At 50.7% G+C, this 22,837-nt stretch overlaps 1 protein-coding gene across 8 annotated transcripts in view; it reads right to left on the reverse strand.

Annotated features, from left to right (window-relative positions):
• The window catches only part of NCOA1 (nuclear receptor coactivator 1), a 189,314-nt gene that overhangs the window by 39,282 nt on the left and 127,195 nt on the right, over window positions 1–22,837 (reverse strand). The window lies entirely within an intron of this gene.

The following is a 22,837-nucleotide window of genomic DNA, read 5'->3' on the forward strand; positions in this document are numbered from 1 at the left end:
GCCTATAATAATGTTTTTAGGGACATGGTTTAGAGGTGGACTTGACGGCGTGAGATTAACATCAAACTCAATGGTCTTAAAGGTCTTTTCCAACCAAAACGATTCTATGATTCTAAAATACTAAGAGGCAATGCAGGATGTGCACCAAAAAACTCCAGCGTTTGCATTTCATCCCTCAGTCCTGTGAAGATATAATGTCATTTCTAACTATTTATTCATTATTATAAAATAAAAGCACTCATTCGATCACCATCTACCGCTAGCAGGAAGGAAAAATCCATCTTAGGCAGAAAGAGACATCCAAAATCAACATTTTGAAAAGGAAACGGTATATCCAGTTTACAATATTTGATCTGGAACTTCTCGGACAACACTTTGTGAAAACGAACCCGCTGGGAGGAATTCACAGAGAACACGATGTGCCAAAGGGATCCTGCTGGAGGAAACATAAAGCAGCTCGAACCAGTGATATACGGGGAATATCATGGATGCTGGGCAGCTGGGGATGGGAAAAGAGCATCCGACACGGAGCGGGTGATGCTGCTGAGGAAAACTCTTATTGCTGAATAATCCCTTTGAGGAAAACAAACAAACAAAACAACCCCAAAGCTCATAGAGAGGGCCCTGTTATTCATCTCGCACTCCCCCAAAAGGCGCCAGCCATGACGCGCAGCTTCTCCGAGGAATCCAGAGTAAATCCAGCAGCCAAAGGCAGGTGGCAAGTGGGATGTGAGAAAGCTGGTGATCGCGGGCAAGGGAGACATGATGTGGCTGGGGTTTCAGGGCTGTTTCACAGAATCCCAGAGTGTCAGGGGTTGGAAGGGCCCTGGAAAGCTCATCCAGTGCAATCCCCCCATGGAGCAGGAACACCCAGATGAGGTTACACAGGAAGGTGTCCAGGCGGGTTGGAATGTCTGCACAGAAGGAGACTCCACAACCCCCCTGGGCAGCCTGGGCCAGGCTCTGCCACCCTCACCCCAACAAGTTGCTTCTCCTCTTGCAGTGGAACCTCCTGTGTTCCAGTTTGCACCCATTGCCCCTTGTCCTGTCACTGGTTGTCACCAGAAGAGCCTGGCTCCATCCTCCTGACACTCCCCCTTTCCATATTGATCCCCAGGAATGAGTCCCCCCTCAGTCTCCTCTTGTCCAGCTCCAGAGCCCCAGCTCCCTCAGCCTTTCCTCACACGGGAGATGCTCCACTCCCTTCAGCATCTTGGTGGCTGTGCTGGACTCTCTCCAGCAGTTCCCTGTCCTGCTGGAACTGAGGGGCCACAACTGGACACAATATTCCAGGTGTGGTCTCCCCAGGGCAGAGCAGAGGGGCAGGAGAACCTCTCTGACCTACTGACCACCCCCTTCTAACCCACCCCAGGTACCATTGGCTTCCTGGCCACAAGGGCCCAGTGCTGGCTCATGGTCACCCTGCTGTCCCCAGGACCCCCAGGTCCCTTTCCCCTACACTGCTCTCCAACAGGTCATTCCCCAACTTACACTGGAACCTGGGGTTGTTCCTGCCCAGATTCAAGACTCTACACTTGCCCTTGTTCTATTTCATTCATTTTTCCGCCTTGCTCTCCAGCCTGTCCAGGATTTGTTTGCTCCTCTACATCCACATCCATGGAAAATCCCTTCGTCTCTCCAGATGTGACAGGGACAGCATTGTCCCCATCGCCACGGGACACAGGTGAAAATAAACCCCGATGGCTGGACAGCTGGCGCCTCTGGGGCGATGGATGTATTTGCAGAAAAGAGATTAATTACTGCTTAATTACGCCATTTGGGCAGAATATGAGCAGAAAGAGGCAAGTGGGAGCTAAATCTTAATGGAGAGGATACCTGCTTCGTTAATCATGCATTACGTAGCGAGAGGAAAGCAGGGACACCTCAGACTGCAGATGCTTTTTGCTCCGGTGATGTTTTGCTCCGCAATACGAACAGGCAAGGTCCTGGGGACAGCCGGGGGGGCAATGGGAATTATCAGCTGTGCAGGATGCAAAACCGCACGGGAGACCCGAAGCATCCGTGGTCCAGGCTCACACAGGCAGCTCTGATTAAATATGAAGAAGACTCTTTGTGGGAAGCCAAAAAATGACTTGAAATGTGGTCCCCTTATTAATTTTACACCATTTACAAGGTTTTCCCAGGTACCGGCACCACAAATTCAGCCTCGTAGCTGAAAATGAAGCTGTGTTCTTTCTGTATAACTGTTAATTGTTGGTATAAAGAAAGATGGGGGGCGTGGGATGCGGTTGGTGATTCGTGCACAATGGGTCCAGGGCGATGTGGCCCCATCCTTGCAGAAATAACATCCCGGGGTTTGCCGGGAAACCAAGGGGATGCTCAGCAAACACCCAAGGACCAAACACGTGTGCGGTGGGGGGAGCTGGAGGAGGAACATCACCCAAACTGGTTTCAAGAGGGATGGCAGCAAGTTGTGAACACAGCAGGACAAGGGAAAAGGCTCCTCAACGCCCCGTGCCTCGCGCAGGACCTGGAAACCCGCCTGTGCATCAATAAATACACGCTTATCAACCAAATGTCTTTGTGTACCAACAAACCAGGCCGATGAAAGTTCCCAGAGGGCAAGAGATGTTTTCTTGGGATAAATATCCATTAAATAAACAGCTGAGAGGTTTCTAGGACTGTTGAAGGTTTCCTGCTCATCCCTCTCGACGTTGGTCTCCGTTTCTCATCATTGTGGCACCAAGGCAGCTGTTCCCCCCACTCGTCCGTAAGCAAAAGCTAAATTGCATTTGCTGTTTCGCAGCATGTTGGATGCAAAGTTTATTACTCAACATCAAATCACATTTGCAAAATGCACAGATGTGGCACTTTAAACTCTTCACCTCTGCGTCCTCTCAGGACTTGACACATCTTTATCCATCTTCAAGCTCACTTTGGGTGTTTCTCCTTCCCGACTCCATCCTTTACCCCGTGAAGGGTTTGCCCAAAACTTGCTCTTGTGGCCCCAAAACCAACAAGCAATGGGCACCCCCTTTCCAGCACGCACAGATTTTGGGTGCTCAAGCAACAGTCTGACTTCAGCCCTAAAATCCCTGACCCCTGTGTCCTGCTACAGACCCCCCGAGCAGCTTATTGAGTCCCCACAGGCCTCAGTTTCCCCTGTTTCAAGCAGAAACCAGAGTTCACCCCACCCAACCCACCTCTGAGCGGCGACGGTTAAATGGTGAAGGAGCAGCACCCTCCTGATGCAGACACCCAAATCCCTTCCAGGCGTGGAAAAACTTCTTGTACACCCAAAACCACGCGAGCTGGTGGGTACCACAGCATGAGAAATGGCTGCTTTTACTTCCATACTCTTAATAAATTGATGCACTTAAAGGTGATGCACAGGTTTCAGCCCTAATCCTCTAATTGGGCTGCAGGATCCTCCTCGTGTTTCAGTGCAATAGCTTCATCTGCCCGTTATTTGGGAGGATCAGAACGATGCGCTGGCACCATCTCCCTCCCACACAAGTTCTTCTCCTTCCCACCTTTGCAGCACCAGGATCCAGGAGCAGATGAATCCCTTAAAAATCCTGCTCGTCTTCTCCGAGCTGACACATCCCAGAGATGCACCAGCATCAGCGCATCTTCAGTTCATGTCCTTAAAGCAGCTCTTTAGCTATTCCATCCCGAGCACCAAGGAATACACGACAAGCAAACCGCTGGTTTGCACCTTAACCCATTCATCTCAATTTGATTGCTATTTTTCCAGCGTTAATTGCGGCTGGCGACAGGTTGATGCTCTTGGGGAGCGGGCCAGGCATCCCCTGCGCTCAATGCAGCCAAACACAGAGCAAATTCCCAGTTCCCCGAGCTCGTAATCTGATTATGAAGCTGGACAGACAGATCCACAGGAAAACAAACCAATGGGAGCGACACGAGCCCCGGCGCTGCTGCTGCTGAGGCTGTGGGGATCCAGCGTTGGCAGCCTCGGGCATTGTAAATTCCCATCGCACAATAAACACCAGGCACGCCAGCGGCCCCCATTGGAACTTCATGGCCGCAAATGTCATTAAAGCCTTTTCTTTTTTCTTGCATAGAGGAGCTATTTTAAATGCATTCCTCAAAATACACCCTGTTTTTCTGATATCCAGAGAGATATCTAGGCGCCTCTGGAGTCTATATAACCGTGGGGTCCTTGCTGCTCCAAAAATATCATTGGATTTGAATGGTGAGATAAGTGTGCTATAAGCAGGTCACCCAACACCACCGACAGATACCGCAGATACCTGATGCCCACTGTGGTGCCTGGGAACACCACGGATGCTTTGAAAACAATCTTGTCCCGTGCCAGCCCGGGCAGCCAAGCTCAGTGTGGGAAGAGGTGACATTTCCAGCTCAGCCTCGCTGTTCCACAGCCACACGAACATCCTGGCTTGAAGCAGCTGATTCTTTGCAGGATGAAAAGAAGGGATGGAAAGGGATAGAGGATGCTGCTAAAGCACAGCGAGACTGGGAGTGATAGACTCATAGAATCGTGGGAACACAGAATCATTTTGGTTGGAAGAGACCCTCAATATCATCCAGCCCAACCATAACCCAGCCCTGTCCCTGCCCCACGTCCTGAGAACCTCATGTCCGTCTGTCCAACCCTCCAGGGCTGGTGACTCCAGCACTGCCCTGGGCAGCCTGTTCCAATGCCCTACAGCCCTTTGGGGAAGAAATTGTTCCCACATCCAACCTCAACCTCCCCTGGCGCAACTTGAGGCCGTTTCCTCTGCTCCTGGCGCTTGTTCCTGGGGAGCAGAGCCCGACCCCCCCTGGCTCCAAGCTCCTTTCAGGCAGTTCAGAGATCAGAAGGTCTCCCCTCAGCTCCTGTTCTCCAGCTGAACCCCCAGGTCCCTCAGCCGCTCCATCACACTTGTGCTCCAGCCCCTCACCAGCTCCGTTCCCTTCTCTCAACTCGCTCCAGCACCTCAAGGCCTTTCTTGGCGTGAGGGGCCCAGAACTGCCCCCAGGATTTGCGGTTTGGCCTCCCCAGGTCCCAGCACAGGGACGGTCACTGCCCTGGGCCTGCTGGCCACACTATTTTGATCTGCTCAGGTGCCCTGATGCTGGAAGTGATGCCCAGCAGCACAAAGCAATGGGAACAGATTGGGCATCACCATGAGCCACTCTCCCCATCCCCAGCCGTGTCTGGGGGTACCACAGGCTGCTGACGGCAAAGCAAGGGTGACAGAGGGGTGACAAGCTGCTGAAACAGTGGGGAGCAGCCCAGGCCGGGGGGACAGCAGCAAGTCGAGGTGTGCGGATGAGCAGCCGATCTGTTTGGAGCATTTACTCCGCTGATTTTAGAAGACATCAACGCACAAAGTCCTTTCTTCTTGTTAATAAGAGACCAAAGCATACATGAGAAAGGCAAACTGTTATTTCTGTTCCTCTACAAGAAACGGCCCCCCCAATAAACTGCCTCACACCCTCTGCCCTAAACCACATTGCATAGAGCAAAACCGAAAACTGTGGCTTTGGCAAGTGGGTGCCACCACTCCAATGCCCACTCAGGTACAGGGTCACTGGTGTTTTCCCCTTTCTTTGTCTCTTTTCCCTCTTTGCATTATTATGTTTTATTTTCCCAACCTCCCCAGTTCATCTTAGTCACCTCTATTCCTTTTTTGGGTCATCTGCTCTTTCTCCACCACGAGTTTGGTGGCACGGGGCACAGCAAAAACATCCTACACTCGCCTCCCTCTGCTTCCAGACTTCTGTAGCTAAATCCCCAATATCCGGAGAAAATCAGGCATCCAAAACAGGGAGAAATCCAGCACCTAAGGTAGGGAAAAGGGGGAGAGGAGCTGTGACCTCCTGACCACGGCCAGAGACCTTCCCCGGAGCAACGTTGAGACCACGACCACGCAGCTCGAGGACACGACCAGAAAAGCCCCCAAAATACTGTAACTCATCATGTTTTACCCAAAACATGTTGTGTTACAACAAGACAAAGCCTCTTGGTCTTGGGGAGTCAACCCCGGCCCGCAGGCTCCATCGCATGGAGCTCCAGTGCAGCATCCAGGGCGAGCGCTCCCGTCTCTCCATCTTCTCCATCTCTTAAATCTTTTCAATTAAAATCATACCAGCTGTCTGATTCTGCTCTTCATGTAAAATTTTGCAGCTGAAATGCCTTTTATTTTTTCCCCAGAAATGGGAAAGGAGTATCCGAAAAACAATATATTGCATGTGGGTCTTCTGAAACAGAACATAAAAACTACAAAATACGGTCTTGTTGAGAAACGTCATGAACATAGAAAATCAGAACAATTGTTTCCACTTTCCCAGAGCAAAAATTTGTAATAAATTGCGTTTTGCCTGGAGTTGCGAGGAGCTCGTTGCTGCTCCCCAAGGAAACCCCCACGGAGAGGCCCCCGCGACCCAAACGCTGCCCCACGCTCTCCAAGGGCTTGTTTTCAACCCCAGATTTCTATGCACAATGTTCATTCTTCATTTCTCGTGACAGCAGCCCCAAAAGTCCTTGCGTTTGGATTTTTCTATTCAAAATTCAACAGCTCAAAGGCAAAAAAGCCCAAGCGAGGAGGATTCGAGGCCGTTCCCAGAGTGCGTTGGGTGCCCCTGTGGGTACCAAGGATGCTGGACAAGATGGAGACGTTGATGTGATGCCTAGAAAACATGATGGAGCACCAGGCACAACATCTCCCCGTCACTTTCCACAGCCTCTTGGAGGGTGATATCAGCTGAACCCCCAAGATCTCAGCCAGCTCTGTCTGAGCAAGCTGGGAGGAGTGGTGACACTGGAAGCTGTGCTGCCATCAGAGACCTGGACAGGCTGGAGAGCTGGGCAGGAAAAATGTAATGAACTAGAACAAGGGCAAGTGTAGAGTCTTGAATCTGGGCAGGAACAACCCCAGGTTCCAGTGTAAGTTGGGGAATGACCTGTTGGAGAGCAGTGTAGGGGAAAGGGACCTGGGGGTCCTGGGGACAGCAGGGTGACCGTGAGCCAGCACTGGGCCCTTGTGGCCAGGAAGCCAATGGTACCTGGGGTGGGTTAGAAGGGGGTGGTCAGTAGGTCAGAGAGGTTCTCCTGCCCCTCTGCTCTGCCCTGGGGAGACCACACCTGGAATATTGTGTCCAGCTGTGGCCCCTCAGTTCCAGCAGGACAGGGAACTGCTGCAGAGAGTCCAGCGCAGCCACCAAGATGCTGAAGGGAGTGGAGCATCTCCCGTGGGAGGAAAGGCTGAGGGAGCTGGGGCTCTGGAGCTGGACAAGAGGAGACTGAGGGGGGACTCATTCCTGGGGATCAAGATGGAAAGGGGGAGTGTCAGGAGGATGGAGCCAGGCTCTTCTGGTGACAACCAGGGACAGGACAAGGGGCAATGGGTGCAAACTGGAACACAGGAGGTTCCACTGAAAGAGGAAAAGCAACTTGTTGGGGGTGAGGGTGGCAGAGCCTGGCCCAGGCTGCCCAGGGAGGTTGTGGAGTCTCCTTCTGTGCAGACATTCCAACCCGCCTGGACACCTTCCTGTGTAACCTCAGCTGGGTGTTCCTGCTCCATGGGGGGATTGCACTGGATGAGCTTTCCAGGGCCCTTCCAACCCCTCACATTCTGGGATTCTGTGATTTTTAAAAGATGCGCAATTAAAAAAAAACCTGACAATCCACATCTGTAATTTCTCAAATGAGCAGCTTTGATTTCCAGTTAATTAAAATCAGATGGAACAGACTCAATGCACCCACGGACCGAGAGCATGACAGAAAGCTGGGCCATTAACTCGTGCCTACTACGGGGTTCGCCAGTCCCGTAAACCCAACAGGAAAATAAAAAGCCATAAAAATGAACTCCTTGGCAGAAGGTGTGCACCGTCAGTGGAGCAGGAAAGAGATGATCTCAAAAAGCCACGAGAGGAGAAGACGACAATGGCATTGATGCAGGAATGTGGAACCAGACTGTAGAAATGGCATTTTTTTCATGGTTTTAAGTGGTACTTGAAGAGGACGGCGTGTCCAGCCCTGTCTGTGAGGTGAGAGATGTGTTGGGGGAAAGACTCGGAGCATCACCGAGCTGGAGGTTCCTCTACACCAAAATTCAAGATTGGAAGCTGCGATTTGCCCAACGCCCCCATATTCAACGTCAGCACATTCCCACGGAGGCAGCTGCAGAAAACCCAGCCCAGAGCCCTCCTTTCTTCACTTCCACAAATACCAGATTCCTCCAAAACACTGTATGGAAATCAGCAGCTCTTGGGTTGTGTAACTTCTTATACTAGTGGGAGGAAGGAAATTATCTGATCGATGAATTTTAAAAAAAATGTGGAAAAATACAAGCTGTGAGGTTCAGAGCTTGAAAATACCAGCGCAAGAAGCAGAAGAGCAGATCTTGGGATCCTTTCGACCCCTGCGCTCGCCGGTTTTACACCACCCGTTGGGTTGGTCTATTGGTGACAAACCCAACTGCGACGCCAGGTCACCCTGGGACACCGGGGTGAGATCCACCCCATGGAACATGGGACATCTCTGATGGAGACCTGAGCTACTTGCCTCATGCTCTCCTTACAGACAAAGCAAAGAAAAAGGTGTTTTTCAGGGTGATTTTGCCAGATCCATTTAAAATTTTTATGCTAAGATAGAGTCTAATTTTGAGGTTTTTTGGGGGCGTCGCTATCCCTCTTCCACAGCCAGCACTCAACCAGCTTTTGTTCTCTCTCTTTTGCTCTGTCTCTCCTTGAGGCGGCTGGACCTCCAATCCTGGGGCAATTTTAGGCCCCTCACACCAAGAAAGGCCTTGAGGTGCTAGAGCGAGTGGAGAGAAGGGAACGGAGCTGGTGAGGGGCTGGAGCACAAGTGTGATGGAGCGGCTGAGGGACCTGGGGGGTTCAGCTGGAGAACAGGAGCTGAGGGGAGACCTTCTGATCTCTGAACTGCCTGAAAGGAGCTTGGAGCCAGGGGGGTCGGGCTCTGCTCCCCAGGAACAAGCGCCAGGAGCAGAGGAAACGGCCTCAAGTTACGCCAGGGGAGGTTGAGGTTGGATGTGGGAACAATTTCTTCCCCAAAGGGCTGTGGGGCATTGGAACAGGCTGCCCAGGGCAGTGCTGGAGTCACCAGCCCTGGAGGGCTGGACAGACGGACATGAGGTTCTCAGGGACATGGGGCAATGCCAGGGGTGGGGAATGTTTGGACTGGATGATCTTGAGGGTTTTTTCCAAACAAAATGATTCCATGATTCTATGACGGCTCCATCTAACACTCTCAGAGCTGTTTGCCAAGAGCCTGTCCTCACCAGCCCATGGTGGCACTGGGAAGTCGCACTAAAGCCCAGGGCTGGTCTCAGCAGATACCAACCTCTCCAACCACTGCATACACCATCAAATCCTAAAAGGATGAAACCACACAGACTTGTTCATCTGCCAGCATAGATTCGCAGGTGGGACGCTGGATTTATAATGAGGTCAGTGATTTCAAGGCAGCTTTTAAACCACCTGAGAGAAAGATACAACAGGGCAGCGTCTACATAAATGCAGCAATGACTTATCCTTCCACTTGCCCGAAAAACCCTTCAACACGGATATTTCAGAACCAGGACAACATCTCATGATGCTTTGGTGCAATTCGCCATATGGAGCTGGTGGCAGGTCCCATTGGCAGGAGGGCTATAGCCACCTCCACCACATCTACAACCATCCCCAAGAAACGGACACTCCTGACAGGCAACAATCCAACTCTGTAACGGGGATTCAGCCTGGTCATCCCATGATCAAGCAACATTAGAATCACAGAATCACAGAATAGTTTGGGTTAAAATGACTTTTAAAGCTCATCCGGTCCAACCGCTGCCATGAGCAGGGACATCTTCGCCCAGATCACCTTCCACGTGGCTATGGGCTGCTCACCCGTTTTGGCTGCTTCTCCAGCTGGTATTTCCCCTCTTCTCCCACACAGACGATAAAGATTTTGAGGGCAGGAATTTTCTTTGGCTTTTTTAAACTTTTTGCTTATTTTTTGAAATATGTATCTAACCAGCAACAGGCACAACCAAGTTCCTCAGGACCCCACGATGCAAATACATCCCTAGTCTTGTTTTAACCCATTTGACCCTTACTATAATTTGCAAAGAACTTATTCCAGCGTTGCCCTCGTCCTCACCAACTCCTACGCACTCAACCAAATGGCAACCGGTGACATCCTTCCAAGTGAGGACCTCAGGGAGGACGGACAAGACACATGGTTCCCTTTAACGAGCCTAAGACATTAATCCCCATTAACACTCCCATTTTCCAGCTGAAGAAACGCAATGCACAACCACAAACGCTTCTGCAACTCCTCCTGGAGTGGATTAAGAAGTTCATTGGCATCTTCTGAGCTGCCATAACACGCCGCATGAACGCTCATAACCCAAAAGCAACCAGAGTTGGCTTCAACCGATAGTGGTTTCACGCCCCATGGTGGTTGACCAACTGGTGGGTCTCTTGAAGGACTCCGGGTAGACCTGATGTACCATCAGTGTACAACAGCACCAGGAGTACAGGTTAAGATCCAAGACACCACTCCTTGCTCCGATCAACAAACAACACTTTGGCAAAGTTTATATGGAAAACTCTGTCTTTCTGCATCTGATGAAACCCTTGGGCAGTGGCGAAGGGCTCAGAGGAAAGCGCGCTGCCATGAAACAGAAGGAAAAGGGCTTTTCTTTCTGTCTTCACACCTTTTAGAGTTAAACATTAACAGTGTCGAGATGTCTTAAGTAAAAAAAGGCTGGTTGTCTGAACAATGTCAGGAAAAATTATATGGTGCTGAGCGAAATCAAAATTAATGAGCGCTGAATGCTGACAGGAGAGAACAGGCATAAGGAGCCGAGACTTTTTTATAGTCGACGCTGAGATCAGGCAGGTAGAACATTTCCATCTTGCTGGGGGAAGGAATAAAGGGAGGAAAAAACTTTAATCTCAAATCTAATTCCTTCAAAAACTGTGTCACCTCTGCACGGCCAAATCCGCAGAGATGAGAAAGGGCTACAAGCATCTCCCCCCCCGATTTTAATGCAGCCCTGGCATAGCCTTCCTTCTCCTCCTGCAGGCATAAAACACATCGCAACACCACTTTAACGATCCGACTTAATTAATTTTGCAAAGAATTAGACTGTCTTTTCTCAAGACGTAGCAACTTGAAGCCCTGCATGTTCAAGTCCAAGAAAACTTCATATTAAAAATTCACTCGTGTCAACTGTTAAACCAGCTCGATGCTCAAGTTGCACGGGCACGTCCAAGATGCGAACGGCACCGGCGAGGAGCCACTGGCCAACGTGTGAGCACAATGCAAAGCTCAAGCGCGGCGAGGGGGGAGCGCAGGCCCGCTCCTCCAACCCGACTTCCTTGTGTCTCCCACCTGCCCCTCCACGGCAGCAAAGGGACGCTTGGGAATCTGCAGCCATGGCGGGGATCGACTTGCACCAAAGGGATCTGTTGGAGGCCATGGGAAATGTTGTGGTGTGGCGTAAGTGAACTGAAGGGTGGATGGAGCACGTGCGCATGAGTGTGATCAGTAGGTGCACATGCAGCTCTGGCTGTGAGATGCCCCTGGGGGATGGGGATGGGAAGGAATGAGCCACGTGATATGGGAAGCTACAGAATCCCAGAATGCCAGGGGTTGGAAGGGACCTGGAAAGCTCATCCAGTGCAATCCCCCCATGGAGCAGGAACACCCAGATGAGGTTACACAGGAAGGTGTCCAGGCGGGTTGGAATGTCTGCACAGAAGGAGACTCCACAACCTCCCTGGGCAGCCTGGGCCAGGCTCTGCCACCCTCACCCCAACAAGTTGCTTCTCCTCTTTCAGTGGAACCTCCTGTGTTCCAGTTTGCACCCATTGCCCCTTGTCCTATCACTGGTTGTCACCAGAAGAGCCTGGCTTCATCCTCCTGACACTCCCCCTTTCCATCTTGATCCCCAGGAATGAGTCCCCCCTCAGTCTCCTCTTGTCCAGCTCCAGAGCCCCAGCTCCCTCAGCCTTTCCTCCCACGGGAGATGCTCCACTCCCTCCAGCATCTTGGTGGCTGCGCTGGACTCTCTCCAGCAGTTCCCTGTCCTGCTGGAACTGAGGGGCCACAGCTGGACACAAGATTCCAGGTGTGGTCTCCCCAGGGCAGAGCAGAGGGGCAGGAGAACCTCTCTGACCTACTGACCACCCCCTTCTAACCCACCCCAGGTACCATTGGCTTCCTGGCCACAAGGGCCCAGTGCTGGCTCATGGTCACCCTGCTGTCCCCAGGACCCCCAGGTCCCTTTCCCCTACACTGCTCTCTAATAGGTCATTCCCCAATTTATACTGGAACCTGGGGTAAGATGAGAAGATGGAGGCACATGGTATGGGAAGCTACCCAGGGAAGGAGGACTCATGTGGTACGGGAAGCCACCCAGAGAAGATGGAGCCACGTGGTATGGGAAGCTACCTAGAGAAGATGGAACAACCTGGCAAGGGAAGCTACCTAGAGAAGACAGAGCTGCATGGTACAGGAAGCTACCCAGAGAAGTTGGAGCTGCATGGTATGGGAAGCTACCTAGAGAAGATGAAGCCTTCTGGTATGGGAAGCCACACAGAGAAAACAGAGCCGTGTGGTGTGGAAAAAAACCCAGAGAAGATGGAGCTGCATGGGAAGGGAAGCCACCTAGAGAAGATGGAGCCTCCTGGTATGAGAAGCCACCCACAGAAGAAGGAGCCCTGTGGTATAGGAAGCCACCAGAGAACATGGAGCCTCCTGGAATGGGAATCCACCCAGAGAAGACAGACCAAGCCACACCGGTGAAGACTGATGGCTTTCTTGTTGATCTGCACAGAGCCTCCTCAAGAGGACCTCACCTCCAAAATGAACTTTAACTCTTCCAGTGCAACCATCACCTACAGAACTGTGGGTGCAGCACCAGATGCTGGATGTTCCCAGTGGGTACACGAAGGCAGAGCCCTTGGTTGCTCACTATCCCAACATGGGAGAGCACCTGGGAGAGAGCAAGGAACCAGGCTGAACATCCATCCTTCCTGGAAAATACTGCAGAGACTCATGTGATGGAGTTCTGCGCCTAGGAACAAGGTGCAGCTACCTGCAACTAATTTTTTAAGGACCAAATCCATTATTTCCAACACTTGGATTGGTCCAAACTATTCCCTGCTCCCATAAGAAAGTGTCCACGCACATAATTCACTGTCTTAGCACAGCAGCTGCACCAAACCCAGAGCAAACACCAGACTGGAGAACCTGATCCACCACTCCAGCGTTCGTCAACCCTGCTCATTGTAATATGGATTTAACGAGTTAAAGGGTAGTTATAGAATAATAGAACAGTTTGGGTTGAAGGGACCTTTCCAGCTCCCCCAGTCCCCCCTGCCATGAGCAGGGACATCTGCACCAGCTCAGGTTGCTCAGAGCCCCGTCCAGCCTGGCCTGGGATGTCTCCAGGGATGGTTCATCTACCACCTCTCTGGCCAACCTGGGCCAGGCTCTCACCACCCTCAGCACAAACAATTTCTGCATCATGTCTGGCCTGAATCTCCCTCCTTTAGTTTAAAACCATCACCTGTCACAACAGGCCCTGCTTGAAAGTCTGTCCCCATCTTTGTTATAGGCTCCTTTTAAGTAATTACGTGAGACTGGAGGTTTAATTAATGAATGAAAACCTGTCTTGGAAGGCGGACTTCCCAAATAATCAAGGGCAGAAGGAACGGTGAGAAGTATCATTTCAAACCATCCAGATGGCGTTGTTGGTTCTCTACCCAAGGCTCTGGTGAGGCTTTAAGTGCCACCAAACCCCCCGGGATGAAATCATGGGGCTCGGGGAGGCAGAAGAAGCCAGATGAGAAGCTCGACAACCGGGCACCGGGGAATAAAGTGGCCCCGGAGGGAGCGAGACGGTTCCTGTGTCTCTCACGCTCATGTCCCGGCAAGTTTGTTTGCTTTGCCCAACCACAGCACTCGGCACAATAAAAGCCATTATCTCCTTGTACAAATCTCCCTTTATTTCCTCTGCTCACAGGAGCGTTAGGAGGATTAAGGTCTAGAAAAGTTTGTTCAGGGGAAGATCTGAAATGAAAACAGTCAGACTTGCATTGCTGACTCCAAGTATGGGGTTTTTTTCCCTGTAAGAAAATAGGTTTATGGTGTTAGTTCTTGGTTTTTAGGCATGGCAATGCTCGCACCGCCAGCCGCTCTCATGGGTCAGTAATGAGATGGGCACTTGCAGAGATGCTTTAGGGTGAGTTTGCCTCTGAAACCCCTCTTAGATGGGACTAGGTCAGATGAGACGCCTCCAACACGGCTGCTAGAAGAGACGTGGGATGGGCCTCGCTCATCCTGCTCCTGCACCCAAAGGGATGGAGCTCATGGGATCCACGAACCCACTGCTGATCATCAACCAAACGAACCAGAGTCCAGAGCAGAGGGAGGAGAAGCTCCCAGGACACAAAATCCTGCCCGGGTGCCATCCCGGGGGGAAGACGAATCTTCAAATAGGTTTTGTCCATCTCTACAAAGGGCAAGAAGGGCCACAAAAAGGGTTTGAAAAAAAGGGGATGTTTTTCCTCTTCCTTTCCGAACTCTCTTAAAAATGAGATTGAATCGAGGGAAAAAACACAGAAAAAAGGAGTCAAAAAAAGCGAATCTAAAGCAGCAGAAGGCAGGAGGAGGAGTGATTTCTACAGGTGGTTTATGACTTCCCGCATGATCCCCACGCCTGTTACATCCTATCAGATCCTCTTCTTACGGCGAGGTGCTAAAGGATTTATTAGTTCTTGACAGTGTGAGATGTTTAAAAGCTTGAGGATGTAATAACCAAATGTTCACTTGTTAAAATAACGGCACCGTTTGGAGAGGTCTGTGCAATTCTTAGCAGCCTCCCCTTCCCCTTGCTCTATATTTAAGTTGCCAGCTAGATTAAAAGTGTCAGGGCAGGGATGCGAATCTTATTGACATGCTTTGTAGGTGGTACGGCTCCATAGAATAAACATATAGAGGGGATGCTCCCCGGTGCTGCTGCACAGGCAGAGATTTTTATAGTACTGACCCGGGGGAGCTTGTATCTGAAATCAATCCCTGATAGAAAGCAGATTATTCCAGAAGATACAGAGACAGACTTCCCAACGTCTGCGGGGAGCGCGGGATGCAATCTGGTTAACGTTTCACCTCGCAACCGAACTGCGGAGAAGGGGAAGGCGTGAAATTCCCCACACCCGCCCCAGCAAACTCGTCACCCCTCGTGCGCGAGGTGCAATTAATTACTCTGATAACGGGGAGGTTTCAATCCCGGGAAGGGCGTAGGAGGGAATGTGGGGCAAGGGATTCAGGCGGATGCTCGGGAAGCAAAGTGAAGATTCTCGCCCCGACTCTGCGCTGGCACAAGTTGCTGCTGTAGGTGGGAATTTCACTCTCGAGGCATTTTTCAGAATCAAAATGTTCAGATTTATAGAGATGGGCCAGTCTGACTTCCTGAAGACCACAAAGCCATCAAGGTTAACCTCTCTAGCAGCCAGCACTTCCCATTCTTCCTAGTGTTTATAGCATCACCATCACGTCCCCACTCCATTTTGTCCCCCTTCAAACACATTCAACAGAGCTCTTCAACCTTTCAAGCTGCAAGACATCTTCTCCAGCCTCTGGCTCTGGATTTTGCAATCCCCTTCCAGCCTAGGCTCCAGTTTTGTCCCACCACCACCACCCACACGTAACGTCACCCAAGAGAAGCCCACCTTGCTTTCCATCGCACCCCAAGTTCACACCGGCTGCCTTCGCTTCCAAGATCTCCATGTCTTCTTGAATAATTTTGTACATCCTTTCACATCCATGAAGATGTTGGATGGCACTGAGATGTAGCAGAGACTCCCCAAAAGCTCCACGAAACTCGATTTTAAGAATAAAGGCGCTTCATCAAGATGAGGGGAGGTCACCAGTGTTCCTCTGGCACCCAACGTAAGGTGGTCAAAACACACACAAGCTCAAGGGTGGGTTGACCGAAAAGAAGACCAAATGGTAACAAAACTACCCACTTGCTCTGCTAAACTGTGCTAATTTCTCCCAGATTCCACTACTTGAAGGTCATGCACTCATCCACCAAGAACACGAGCTTTGGCTACAAGTTGGAGATGGCTTAATGGAGGTGACAAGAACAAATAACCACCGTTACCACCAGTATACCACGGGTGGTACCAGCAACAACTTAATGCTACTGCTAAGATCTGGTAAGAAAAATCATGTCAGTCTGGGCCAATTCACTCAAGAAAAATCAACTTCAGTTGGAAGAAGTACAGAAAAGAGCTGTTGGGTTGATGAAAGGAAAGGTGTAACTATTTGACACCAAGGTCCTAAGAGAGCTTGGTTTGTCGGATAAGTCAAGTGAAGGTAGAGAACAAGAGCAACAACTTCATAAAAATATATTAGGGAAGAGTCATAATTGCCAAATGGAAGAAAAAAAAACAAATTAAAGGGCAACGTTGGCACAGAAACAATCCGAAACTCATTTCCACCCAAACCGAGCAGGTGGTTTCATGCTCTTCAGGATCTCAGAAGGATTCCTGGAAGGATGAAGTTAAACAGCTCAAAGGACTCGATGTGTTTGTTCTCTGTTTACCTTGGCGCAGCCCCACACTTGAGGCCTTTCAGGGGGCACCTATGGAAGCCAAGGAGGAATTCCCCCTCCCCGCTGGCGTCTCATGTGCCCTCCAGGGCACGGTTGTTTGTCTTTCTCTGGAGCCCTCGAACAAATGGGGGAAGATTGGCCACCAAGACGGGATGGACGTGGTGCCAATCCCTCCCTGCACAAGCAGCTCCATCAGATCAACCCAACCACCAGATTTGGGATGAAGAAAGAGTTTTCCCATCTGCAAGAGACAGCACCGTTGGTCAAGAAGGTCCTTCCTGACCTCAGGGATGAAGGTGGAGGAACCCGGAGCCTGCCAAAGCAAAACTCCCCTTTTCTGACCTCCCTTGAAGCAAATGAAATCAGGGTAACTCTGCTAAAAGTCAATGCATTTGAAGAGGAGACTACAGCACCAGGCTGACAGTTGTAGCCTGAAGACATTCCAATCTAATTTTAGATTTGACACAAACCTTAATGTGGTTTTAATTAATTAAAAAAAAAAAATCCTTTAATTAATGTAAACCCCTTAAAGCGGTTTTCATTTACTCCATTTCCAAGAGACGTTTCCACTTATATCGCTCCTCAGCTGCCGTTCTGCCGCTCGTTTTTGTTCTTCAGTCAAACCTCAAATGTTGCACCTAAGCTTCTCTTTATAATGTATTGTTGGCCTTTAAAGTTGGGATGCTTTGAGTTCAGACTATTTCTTGAGCCTTCGCTTTAATAGTTTTCCAAGCAATGGCGTTTCCATCTCTTTTCTGATTACGCAAAAACTCTACAACTTGTTCTTCCACTTCATGAGTGTCCTCTTGTGGGTCCACGGGAGGATCTCCGTATTGACTCAGCACATGAAAGTGACCAAAAATTACACTTGAATTCTCTGAATCCTGTAGTTTCTCTCAATTTCAGTTTCACACAAGGCAAAGGTGGTGGTGATGTCCTCCTGGCAGCAACACCCACCTTGGGCAGGTCTCCAGGCCACCAAGGAAGGAGCTCAGATGTGATGTGGGAATGCAGCAGGACATCCCCAGGGTCCAGATCCCCTGGGACCTCTCTCCCCTTGGCTCTCCTGATGGCAACCAGTACTTGGTAGAGCGGCTACTGGCTCCTGTCTTCAACCTGCTCCATCTGCATGTCCAGCCCGGGCACCACATCGATGTGACCATCGCACACTGCGTTCAGTTTTGGGACCCCAGCGTAAGACAAACTGGAGTGAGTTCAGTGGTGGTCACCAAGATGGTCAGGGCTGGAGGACTGATCCTGAGAGCAGAGGCCAAGGGAAGGGGTTTGCTCAGCCTGGAGAAGAGATGGCTCAGGGGCACCTGACAGCCTGCCCGTGCCTACAACAATCGTAAAAACATTTTGGTTGGAAGAGACCCTCAAGATCACCAAATTCAACCACAACCTAAATCTAGCACTAACCCATGTCCCCAAGGTCCTCATCTATACATCTGTTCAACCCCTCCAGGGATGGTGACTCCACCACTGCCCTGGGCAGCCTGTTCCAATGCCTGACAACCCTTTCCATGAAGAAATGTTTCCTAATAACTAATCTGAACCTTTCTTGGCACAACTTGTGGCCATTTCCTCTTGGAGAGGAGTTATGGAGGTGCTGGAGCCAGGTTCTCATCATGGTGAGATGAGAAGCAATGGGTGCAAGTGAAGCAAGAGATGTTCAGGTGGGACAGGAGGAAAATCTTGTTCATCGTGAGACCAGCCAAGTCTTGGAGCAGGTTGCACTTGTGCTTCTCCATCATTAGGGGCTTCCAAAGCCCAACTGGGTAAAGCCCTCAGCAGCCTGGGCCGATCCCAGAGCTGACCCTGCTTTGAGCCCACTTGTCAAACACCAACACTATCCAAAATGGAAATAAGCTTGATGAAATGAGGTGGTTCCAGCTGCACAGAGACATCACCAACCCCCAGTAAAACGTTCAGTTTCTCCAAAAGGACACTGGCTTACAAGACGGGGAAAGGAAGAGCTGAAAGAGCATTCAAAAATATAAAATGCAAGGATAAACAAGGCAGAGCACGTTATGCAGAAGGTACTTTCTGTCAGCGGAGTGGAGGCAGCAGCTCCAAGGACCTGAGAAATTTAACCAGAAACTGGAAATACTGCCTGGGATTCAATGCACGTCAAGAAAGATGCGTTTGAATTGGCGTCAGTAAAAGAAGGATATGCAGACAATTCAGGAAGATCCTAAATGAAAAAAAGACTAAAGACTTTAACTACATTATCCTGGCAAGACAAAACCAAGTGAGGGGGAAGGTCCCAAATTCTCCATCCCCTCCTGCACTGGCGATCTCCAGCTCCATTGCAGACACAGTAACGTGGACTGGGGCTGGATATTTCCTCCAAGCTGATGAAGGTCCATGCAGAGCCCAGGGGCTGCGGCACAAACCCTTGTGGACTGAGGGTACCGTGGGAGCCTGGAGCTGGGCAGAAGAAACCAGCTGGTTTAACTGGGCTGCACCGGGCTCCTCTGCTTCGGGGCAGAGCTCACCAAGGGGCCTCGGCTCAGCTTCCACACACTGCACGCAACTACTCGCTCTGTGGTTTTATGGGAGTGATTTTATGATCTTTACTCATGTACCACATCACTCGGCTGCTGGGACAAGAAGGGGCTCTTGACTCGGTGCCCGAGGACAATGTCTTCTCCTCCCCGAACCTCACGCTGCTGTCACAGGCTGTGGGAGAAGCCTCTTCCCAGACCACTGCTAAATAGCAAGCCAAAGGCTTTTTTGTTCTCTTTTGAGAACAAAATCATCATGTGTTGGCATTCCCAAAGCCAAGCAGAACCTCAGCATTTGTTGTGAAGAGGCTTCCAAATGTCCCACTGAGGACCCACGACCTCAACACGCTCAAAGCTGTCCATGTATATCACAGAATAAATCCGGGGCCAGATCTAAGCATATGACAAGACAGCAGGGAAACTTAATTAAAGGAAAGCCACTGACAGCCCAGTGATTGTGTGCAACAGAGCAGCCTAAATCAATAATTATTTCATATACTTCAATTAATGAACCTACTGTATTTACCCAAAAGGATAATTACTTCCTCAAGTAGGTTGACTTCCAAATGGGGGGTGGTCTTCAATTCAAGGTCCTCTTCTTTTTGGGCTGATGTGCCCTATGGACAAAGCAGCACAGACTTGCCTGAAGAAGCCTGTGTCCCAAAAGAGGACACTTCCATGTAGTAGAAGAACAAGCTGTGGAATTTTAGTGTAATCTGACAAGAGACAGAAATGCTCTTATCTCTGAAACCTCTCAAATTATTAAAGTAAAGGCTCAAGAAATAGCCTTCTCTTCCTCCCCACCCAAGGTAACTGTGCAGGTTAACACATTAACGTTTGGGAAAGCAAGCTAATTCTTCACCTAGGTCCCTTTTAAAACATCCTGAATCAGGTCACTATTCTGTAGAATTATTACAGAATAAAATGGCATTAATTAAGATGAGATTTTTAAAAATTTTCCTTATCCATCTATAAGAATAAATTCAGCAGATTGGGCACAGAAAAGCCAGGATTCACCGGGGCCGAAGGTGCCACACACAGGGTCATACGACCCTCCATGGTCACAACAAGCTTTGTACTGAAGTCAAAGCAGTGACTTGGGGTCCTTCAAGAACCAAGCCAAGTTGTACAAATCCAAGCAAACACAGGACAAATCCTTCATTTTGGCAACTACGGAGTAAATCTGCTGGGCATTTTGGACCTCGTAGGAGCAGAAACACATGAGCATCGCACCAGGTGTCCTGGCGATGCCGGGAGCCGTGTGGCGGATGCTCCTGGACCAGGTACCTGCCGGCTCTGCACACCGATTGCTGCAGAAGCCGAACATACGGCGGCTCAGCGGGAGAGACGTCAGCGATGAGCAAACGCCGGGATATGGGGGAAGGAGGTGCCTTGGATGCCGGCGGTGATAGAGTCACCGGTGATGCCTTCGGAGCTGTTTCAAGGGCAACCCTCTGCGGCTGTTTGAGTTTGTATGCAGGGGAATGAAAAGCTCAATGCTACGTGATTTATTCTGTTACGGTGTTGGATTTATACTCCTGCTCTGGAAGGAAACAAAGAAGCCTACCAATGGAGAGGGTTTCGGGGAAAAGATCATCTTAAAAAGGACACTTGCAAGGTTGGGTGCTCTACAGGAGAGATGAGGTGCCTTTCAGTACATAAAAGATAGGGAAAGACTTTTGAGCAGGGCCTGTTGTGATAGGACAAGGGGTGATGGTTTTAAACTAAAGGAGGGAGATTCAGGCCGTACATGATGCAGAAATTGTTTGTGCTGAGGGTGGTGAGAGCCTGGCCCAGGTTGGCCAGAGAGGTGGTAGATGAACCATCCCTGGAGACATCCCAGGCCAGGCTGGACGGGGCTCTGAGCAACCTGAGCTGGTGAAGATGTCCCTGCTCATGGCAGGGCTGGCACTGGGGGAGCTGGGAAGGTTCTTTCCAGCCTAAACCATCCTGTGATTCTATGACTCCTCCGCTGGCTCCCATTTCCATCAGATCCCTGCACACTGCTCATCGCCCCTTCCATAAATGAAAGGTTATCGCCATCCCAAAACCTGGGTGTTTCATTGAAAAGCTCTTCCAGGGCATAAAGAGAAATACTTTTCCAGAGCCTACAGAATGTGGTGTCATGGAGTGCTAGATGCTGAGGCTCTGCCTCTCCTTGGGGCAAGGGTGACCCCAGCCTCTATGAAGAGTAGACATCAGGCATTCCATCATGTGGTGATCTGCACATCAGTGCAGCTTTTCCAACATCTCTACTCATTTTTGTACTTTGCTGTATGACCAACAGGACTTATTTTTACATTTGCAGCCACACATCAGCTGCCTTCCTGGTGGCAACTGAGCCTCCTCCCTGTCCTGCGGCCTCCTGACTCCATCAAATCTCCACCACGCTGCCTTGGCGGCTTCTTCTAAAAGCCTTCATACCACCTCTGCTAGCCCTACAAGCCAAAAAGCAATGCACGTTGAGCAGCAAAGCTGTGCAGGTTGCTGCCATCCATTGGGCTTTGACCACAGCAGCACTTCTCTGAACTAAACTGACCTTGAGAAAGCTAACCTGCACATAATGGATGGACATCAGCTCCATCTCACAGCGGGGGTTCCGCAGCAGAACAGAATCATGGAATCACTTTGGTTGGAAAAGACCCCCAAGTTCATCAAATCCAACTGTTAACCCACCCCTGTCCCTGACCCATGTCCTGAGAACCTCATGTCCGTCTGTCCAGCCCTCCAGGGCTGGTGACTCCAGCACTGCCCTGGGCAGCCTGTTCCAGTGCCCCACAGCCCTTTGGGGAAGAAATTGTTCCCACATCCAACCTCAACCTCCCCTGGGCAACTTGAGGCCGTTTCCTCTGCTCCTGGCGCTTGTTCCTGGGGAGCAGAGCCCGACCCCCCCTGGCTCCAAGCTCCTTTCAGGCAGTTCAGAGATCAGAAGGTCTCCCCTCAGCTCCTGTTCTCCAGCTGAACCCCCCAGGTCCCTCAGCCGCTCCATCACACTTGTGCTCCAGCCCCTCACCAGCTCCGTTCCCTTCTCTCCACTCACTCCAGCACCTCAAGGCCTTTCTTGGCCTCCCCAGGTCCCAGCACAGGGACGGTCACTGCCCTGGGCCTGCTGGCCACACCAGTGCTGGTACCAGCCAGGATCCTGTGGCCTCTTGGCCAGCTGGGCACACGCTGGCTCATGCTCAGAAGACTCATCCCAGGAGGGAACCTCCAGCATCCACGTGCTGGGCACAATGTCCATCTGAAGGCCAAGAGGAGGGAGGCCCACACACAGCCCTGAGGAGCCCAGGAGGGACTCTTGGAGAGACCTTCTCCTTGCTGACCTCCGTGCTGCCCAGGGGACATCGGTGGCCTTTCCTCCTCCTTTCCCCGGCCAGCAATGCCCACAGACACAGCCCAGGCCCCGCAACTCAAACCACTCAACTTGAAAAAGAAAAAAAATCAAGAAAACTTTTTGTGGGACGGACAAAAGCTGAAAAATTAACTGTCTGGCCTCTTCCTCCGCTGCGTTTATTGCTGTCTTGGCAGATGAATGTCAGGTTGCTGCCACAGCCGCAAACCGCGTGTTCTGCCAACTGTACATTACTAACGTTGGAAGGTGGCCAGCCCTCGGAATCTTTTCTAAAAGCATTTGCTTCATACTTTAAATAGCAGCCCGGCAGGCGGGGGGATGGGAGGGACGACTCGGCCCCTGCGTTCGATCCATCTGCCCGCTCCTCTGCGCCTCAACCGTGGGGACAACCCACGCTGGACGTGCAGGGG

The sequence above is a fragment of the Columba livia genome, chromosome 3, assembly GCF_036013475.1.
Source record: "Columba livia isolate bColLiv1 breed racing homer chromosome 3, bColLiv1.pat.W.v2, whole genome shotgun sequence".
Taxonomy (NCBI): Eukaryota; Metazoa; Chordata; class Aves; order Columbiformes; family Columbidae; genus Columba; species Columba livia.